This window comes from Scyliorhinus torazame, chromosome 7 (genome assembly GCF_047496885.1).
Source record: "Scyliorhinus torazame isolate Kashiwa2021f chromosome 7, sScyTor2.1, whole genome shotgun sequence".
Lineage (NCBI taxonomy): Eukaryota > Metazoa > Chordata > Chondrichthyes > Carcharhiniformes > Scyliorhinidae > Scyliorhinus > Scyliorhinus torazame.
Window position 1 is genome coordinate 53,532,422 of NC_092713.1, and position 7,503 is coordinate 53,539,924.

Consider the following 7,503-nt stretch of genomic DNA (forward strand, 5'->3'; position numbering starts at 1 on the left):
CCTGCCATGTCGCTGATCCAGGCTTCCACGCTCAAGGGCCTTGCATCCTTCCACTGTAGCAGAATCCTCCACCGGGCTACCAGGGACGCAAATGCCAGAATACGGGCCTCTTTCACCTCTTGCACTCCCGGCTCGTCCGATACCCCAAATAGTGCGAACCCCCAGCTCGGCTTAACCTGGGTGTTCACCACCTTGGACATCATCCTTGCAATACCCCTCCAGAACCCATCCAGCGCCAGGCATGCCCAGAACATATGGGTATGATTTGCTGGGCTCCCCGAGCACCTCCCACACCTGTCTTCCACCCCAAAGAACCTGTTCAGCCTTGCCTCTGTCATGCGCTCTGTGAAGAACCTTAAATTGTATCAGGCTAAGCCTGGCGCAAAAGGAGGAAGAATTAACCCTACCCAGGGCATCCGCCCACGTACCCTCGTTTATCTCCTCCCCAAGGTCCTCCTCCCATTTACCCTCTAGCTCCTCCACCGAGGTCTCCTCCTCCTCCTGCATCTCCTGGTAGATGGCCGAGACACTGCTCTCTCCAACCACACCCCCGAGAGCACCCTATCCAGGATCCTGAGTGCTGGAAGCAGCGGGAACTCCCTCACCTGCCGACTTACAAACGCCCTTACCTGCATGTACCTGAAGGCATTTCCGGGGGGAAGCCCGAATTTTTCCTCCAGCGCCCCAAGATTCGCAAACGTCCCATATAAAAACAGGTCCCCCATCCTTCTAATTACTGCCCAGTGCCTGCTCAGGAACCCTCCATCCATTCTCCCTGGGACGAACCGATGGTTCTCCCGGATCGGGGACCAAACCGAAGCCTCTACCACACTCCTGTGGCGCCTCCACTGCCCTCAAATTTTCAATGTCGCCGCCACCAGCGGACTCGTGGTGTACCTAGTCGGCGGGAGCGGCAGCGGTGCTGTCACCAGTGCTCCCAGACTCGTGCCCACACAGGACGCCATCTCCAGCCTCTTCCACGTCGCCCCCTCCCCCTCCATTACCCACTTGCGTATCATTGCCACATTGGCAGCCCAGTAATACCCACACAGATCAGGTAACGCTAACCCTCCTCTGTCCCTACTCCCCTCCAGAAACACCCTTCTCACCCTCGGGGTCTTTTTCGCCCACACGAATCCCATGATGCTCTTACTGACCCGCTTAAAAAAGGCCTTAGGGATCAGGGTGGGGAGGCACTGGAATATAAAAAGGAACCTCGGGAGCACTGTCATCTTCACCGACTGTACCCTACCCGCCAAGGAGAGTGGCAGCATATCCCACCTTTTAAACTCCTCCTCCATCTGCTCCAGCAGCCTCGTCAAGTTGAGCTTGTGTAGGGCCCCCCAGCTCCTGGCCACCTGGATCCCCAATCCCGACAAGACTAATAACCAAACTCCGCAATCTTGGACTTGATCCCTCCCTGTTCAGTTGGATTCTCGACTTCCTCACCAACAGACCGCAATCTGTCAGGATAGGCAACAGCACCTCCTCCACAATAGTCCTTAACACCGGAGCCCCGGCCCCGAGGTCCCAGGTTCGATCCCGGCTCTGGGTCACTGTCCGTGTGGAGTTTGCACATTCGCCCCATGTTTGCGTGGGTTTCGCCCCCACAATCCAAAGATGTGCAGGCTAGGTGGATTGGCCACGCTAAATTGCCCCTTAATTGGAAAAAATGAATAGGGTACACTAAATTTATAAAAGAAAACACCGGAGCCCCACAAGGACGTGTGCTCAGTCCTCTACTGTACTCCCTATACACACATGACTGTGTGGCAAAATTTAACTCCAACTCAATCTATAAGTTTGCGGATGATATGACTGTGGTGTGCTGTATCTCAAACAACAATGACTCAGACTACAGGAGGAAAATAAATCACTTGGTTGCATGGTGTACCAACTCTCACAAATGCCTACAGATGTGCGATAGAGAGCATCCTATCCGGCTGCATCACAGCTTGGTATGGTAACTGCTCGGTGCAAGATCGCAAGAAACTGCAGAGTGTGGTGAACTCAGCCCAACGCATCATACAACCGTGCCACCCCCACATTGATTCTATATACACCTCCTGCTGCCTCAGGAAGGCAGACCGCATTATCAGAGACCCCTCCCGCCCAGGCATTGCCTTCTTCCAGACCCTTCCATCAGGCAGAAGGTACAGAGGTCTGAAGACCCGCACATCCAGACATAAGAACAGCTTCTTCCCCACAGCTACAAGTCTCCTCAACAACTCCTCCTCGGACTGATCTGTTCCTTGTAAGAACACTATTCACGATGCCCTATGCTGCTCTTCCTCATGTATTTGCTTTGATTGGTCCCTTGTTCCGCACTGTAACCAATCAATGTTTGATGGTCGATGTACCATTTGTCAATGTTCTCTGTTGATTATTCTTTTGTTTACTATGTACGAACTGTGTACATTCCCTCAGCCGCAGAAAAATACTTTTCACTGTCCTTTGGTATATGTGACAATAAATCAAATCAAAATCAAATCACATTCTCTCCGTCTCTGCATGGGTCTCAACCCCACAACCCAAAGTTGTGCGGGGTACTTGCATTGGCCACGGTTAATTGCCCCTTAATTGGAAAAAAAATAATTGGATACTCTAAATTTTATTTTAAAAATAATAATTGGACACCTCTTTCACAGGGGTCAGCACAAGGCATAATGGGCCGAATGGGCTTTCTGAGCTGTGCCACTCTCGTGCCCCGTGCGGCCAATGGAATCGGCAGGCGCGACAATCGGGCGCCGTCCCCCAATCAGACGCTTAGGCTCAATGGCGGGCGGAACGGCGGGAAAGCCCGTCCCTTCTCCCGAAGTCATGCTTCCGGTGATGTCACATCCGGCAGCGCCGCCTGTATATAAGGGTTCGGGGGGCAGCGCTTCGCCCTCTCGCAGCTGCTATTTGGGTATGAAGGTGGTTGTTATGAGCGAGTGGCGGCTCTCGGGCCCGAGGGCGCCACGTGCGGTAAGAAATGTGAGAAGGGTGACCCCAGTGCGGGAGGTTTGGAGCTCGGTGACCGGGGAGAGGTAGATGGCTGCCGACTGCGCGGACTCGGGCCGCGTGAAGCGAGGCGCGGGGCCTAGTGGCGGGGTGGGAAACAGCCCGGCACGCGGCAGGGGCCGGGAGCAGAGCAAGTGTACATGATGAGAATGATTTTACTGCAATATCCCGAATTCACTTTGTGGAGATATATCTTGGAGAACTGAACACTTGCTGATTCACTAAATATTTCCAGCATCTCCTGGTCCGCCTGGTTTTGATTTGACCGTTTATTCTTCCTTCCCTCTGTCTTTGTTTTTTCAGCACCATCCCGGGCGGCACGCGGCTCAAAGTGCTTGTGGAGTTGACTGGGTATTCGTGAGTTCTGCACCTTGAAAGGTATTAAATTAAATATTCCTGTATTGCATGAATAGGATGGGAGTAGAGGGAAGTTTCAGAGGCACCATGATCTGCGCAGACTTGGGCCGAATAGCCTGTTCCTGTGCAGCCGCAGTATCGAAAATGTACATATTGATTATTTTCTTTAGTCACCTGCAGCCGCAATACTTTACTTTGTTGATACTGCACGATCAATTAATTTGGCTTGAATCATTCAAACTCTGAAAGGGATGTGTTTTCTAAAGTGTACAACTTCAATTTCATATATTTGTGATATACACCACTGCCTAGAGTTTGCACATTCTCCACCTGTCTGTGTACCTATCCTCCCATAGTCCGAAGATGTGCAAGTTCGATGGATTTGCCAGGATAAATTGCCCTTTGAGTCTGAATAAATGTGCCAGTTATGTCGGGTTACGGGGATAAGTGGGATGCTTTTGGAGGGGTCGTGGGGATTCTGGGCTGAATTGCCTCCTGCATGGTTGGGATTCTATGGATTATGACAATGCCCAACTACATACAATGCAGATACAATGTAATAGACTGCTATTTAGTGATATGTTTTTGTTTGGTATTGTGGGGAAGCTCGGTAGCACACGTGGCTAGCACTGGATTCATAGCGCCAGGGCCCCAGGTTCGATTCTGGGTCACTGGCTGTGCGGAGTCTGCACGTTCTCCCCATGTCTGCGTGGTTTCCTCTAGGTGCTCTGGTTTCCTCCCACAGTCCAAAGATGTGCAGGTTAGGTGGATTGGCCATGCTAAATTGCCCTTTGTGTCTAAAAGTTTAGATGGGGTTATGGGGATAGGGTGGAAGTGAGGGCTTAAGTGGGTCGGTGCAGACTCGATGGGACAAGATGGCCTCATTCTGCACTGTATGATCTACGTATGTACCGTACTTTCATTTTGAGCAGTTGCTTACATCTTTCTCACTTCACCAGAAAACTAATACTAGAATTCATCCGTCTTTAAATGTCCATGGTGTTCTGTTACACAAGCTCTGTTACTCAGTTTTCTTTTTTTTAATAAATATTTTATTGAAAATTTTTGGTCAACCAACACAGTACATTGTGCATCCTTTACACAATATTATAACAACACAAATAACAATGACCTATTTTATAAACAAAAAATGAATAAATAATAAATAACAAAAATGAAAACTAACCCTAATTGGCAACTGCCTTATCACAAGTAACACTCTCCAAAAATATAATTTAACAGTCCAATATATAATTATCTGTCGCAACGACCTATACGTATTATACAGTATATATTAACAACCCTGAGAGTGGCTTCTGAACCTATGATTAAAGCAGCTATCTTATAACTCACCCATTAATTTCCAACTCTTTATTTTTTGATAGATTTACAAAACTTTCCATGATTAACTGTGAACCAACCAATGTTGCTATTCCTTAAATAACTTGCATTTGAATTGTCTTTAAAATAGTGCAATGGAGTGTCACAGCATCACTCTCTGCTCGGGTGTAGCACGGTTGGTTGTTGTCTATAGTTTGTAGAATGTAGTCACTGCAGCATCAGTAAGTGTACCCTCTTGTGCCAGTATAAACAACCATAGAAATTGGATCTTGGGACATTATCAGGTTTCAGTGCATTTTCTGTATAATCTTGTCTTCTTTGCATCCTTTCTTAGACTTCTGATGTCGACATTCTTCATCAAGTGAAATAAACCCAAGAGGTGGGAATAAAGAGCAAGAAATCTCCCCAAGTCTTCATGGTGAGTAATAGCCTTTAGTGAGGCTTAGAATGCATGGCAGCTAGTGATAGTACACTATTTTTGTATCTGGGCCATGAAAACCATTTCCTGATCTAATGATGATGACAACTTCCAGTTCTGCTTCTGAACTGTAATGATGCTACTGTGGGATTCTGAAGACTGATAAATGGTTGCCAGCTGTCAATAATGTTTAGACACTTAAGCTGTCTAATTTGAGAGCTGCTTCAAAGGAATTGATGATTGAAGAATAAAATCCTTTAAACTTTCACCTGCTAATTGCATGATAAAACAGACCCATATTTTGAATATACTTTAATATTGCAATGGCAGCATTTACATTAGTACTGTCCATTAAATTGTAACATTTAATTGCTGAATTTCAGAATTTGATATGTTGCATTAATTAACTTTCTCCTTCCAGTTTTTGAGGAATAGCCCATGGCGCAACAGAGGTACAGCAAGTGAAGATGCTGAAGTTGGAAGATCAGTACTTATATTTCTGCAATGTAATGGCTTAATAAAACTGATTTAAAACCATTTAAATTTGTCTGGTCCCCAAGTGCTCTGTGAAATGTACAGAAGGCCTTAATGTGATCCTGCACAATGTTTTTATTTTAACAGCCATCTCCAGTAAATGTCTTGCATTTGCATTGGTGCTATTTCACATTAACATTGCAGTTTGATAGACATTCCTGTGTAACTCCCTTGAGAGCAGCCTGGGTTTTTATTTGTGCTGGGTCCAGGAACAAAATGCCTCAGTCTGGTGCTTTTGAACATAACGGCAAGACCTGCTAAAACTAAACAAGACACGAGTTAGACTGCACTTGAAATACTGAGCAGTTTTGGCCCCCTCAGAGGGGTTTCACTCAGTTGATCCCAGGGGTGGAGTGATTTTACTATGAGGAGAGTCAATTGGGGCTGTAGGCCTCGAGTTGAGAAGAATGTGAGGTGGCCTTATTGAGCCAATAGAGGAGTCTCGGTTGGGGGGTGGGGGGGGGTAGAGCTTGACTGGGTTGATGCTGACAAATATTTCCTGTTGTGGGAGAGTCAATGATCATAGAATTTACAGTGCAGAAGGAGGCCATTCGGCCCATCGAACTTGCACCGGCCCACGCTTCCACCCTATCCCAGTAACCCCACCTAGCCTTGTGGACACTAAGGGGCAATTTATCATGTCAATCCACCGAACCTGCATATCTTTGGACTGGGAGGAAACTCACGCAGACAGGAGGAGAAAGTGCAAACTCCACAGATGGTCATCCAAGGCTGGAATTGATCCCGGGTCCCTGGAGCTGTGAGGCAGCAGTGCTAACCATTCTCACCGTGATCGAGTAAGGGATGCCCATTTATGGCAGGACTTTGCCAAATCCTCAGAATTGGAGAGCTACAGAGGTTGGGTTAATTAGCAAGGGAATAGCGTGTTTATAGGGATATGGCAGGAATATGGAGTTGAGATTTATTAGATCGACCATGGTCTCATGGTGAAGCAGACTTGTTGGGGTAAAATGCCTACTTTGCTTCTGCTTTATGTATTCAAATAATGTTGAGACTGGTTACTCTGGGAAAAGATGCCTTCCCAGACACAACATTTCATTAATTTCATTTCAGGAGATGCCAGCCTTTTGACATTGCTGCTTGGTGAAAATGCAATAGGAGATTTTGGGTAACAAAGCATTTAAAGAACAAGCTACCTGTTGCATGGAGACCAAACGAGCCCTGAAGGTCGCCTTGCAGAACGAAGATCAGAGGCTGAAGTGTTCCCCGACTGTTAAGGGAATATTCCTGCCTAATTATTGTCAAGTGATGTCCGTTCATCTGTTGTCGCAGTGTCTGCATGGTCTCACCAATGTATCATGGCTTGGGTGCATTGCAAAGCAACTTTGACCTCATGCTATTTTCCACTCCTGTTGCCGAACCCAACACTAAAGGAAGTGGAAAATCCTGGCCCCAATCATCCATAGATAATCTAGGCTGATTCTTCAGTACAGCACCATATTGTGTTGTCCAATGAGGTGTTTAACCATTGCTCCAACTTTCAGATTCTGTGATACGGTTCAGATCCGGAAGTTCCTTAGTACCTGGCCAATATTTTTCCCTCAACTGAACTGGCCATTCATCTTGCTTTACTGAAAATAAGACCTTGATGTACTTGTCTACACAATAACCTGCATAGAAACATTGAGTTAAGCACTTTCATTGCCATGTCCTGGGTGTATGGAGATGCCAGTGTTGGACTTAGCGTGGGCACAGTAAGAAGTCTTAAAAAACAGTTTAAAGTCCAACAGGTTTGTTTGAAATCACTAGCTTTCTGGAGCATAGCTCCATCAGGTGAGACTCCTGATGAGTCGAGCGCCATATCCCGTTCTTACGAGGGTATCTTTCAG

General features: G+C 46.9%; 1 long non-coding RNA gene and 1 other non-coding gene across 2 annotated transcripts; both read left to right on the forward strand.

Annotated features, from left to right (window-relative positions):
• The first annotated feature begins 2,830 nt into the window (after positions 1 to 2,830).
• LOC140426221 (uncharacterized) lies at positions 2,831 to 5,662 on the forward strand. The gene is made up of 4 exons (XR_011948156.1): positions 2,831 to 2,976; positions 3,307 to 3,381; positions 5,036 to 5,119; positions 5,541 to 5,662. It is a non-coding gene; the product is annotated as an uncharacterized lncRNA (long non-coding RNA).
• LOC140427525 (small nucleolar RNA SNORD55/SNORD39) lies at positions 3,137 to 3,218 on the forward strand. The gene has a single exon (XR_011948545.1). It is a non-coding gene; the product is annotated as a small nucleolar RNA SNORD55/SNORD39 (small nucleolar RNA).
• Positions 5,663 to 7,503: the final 1,841 nt, after the last annotated feature.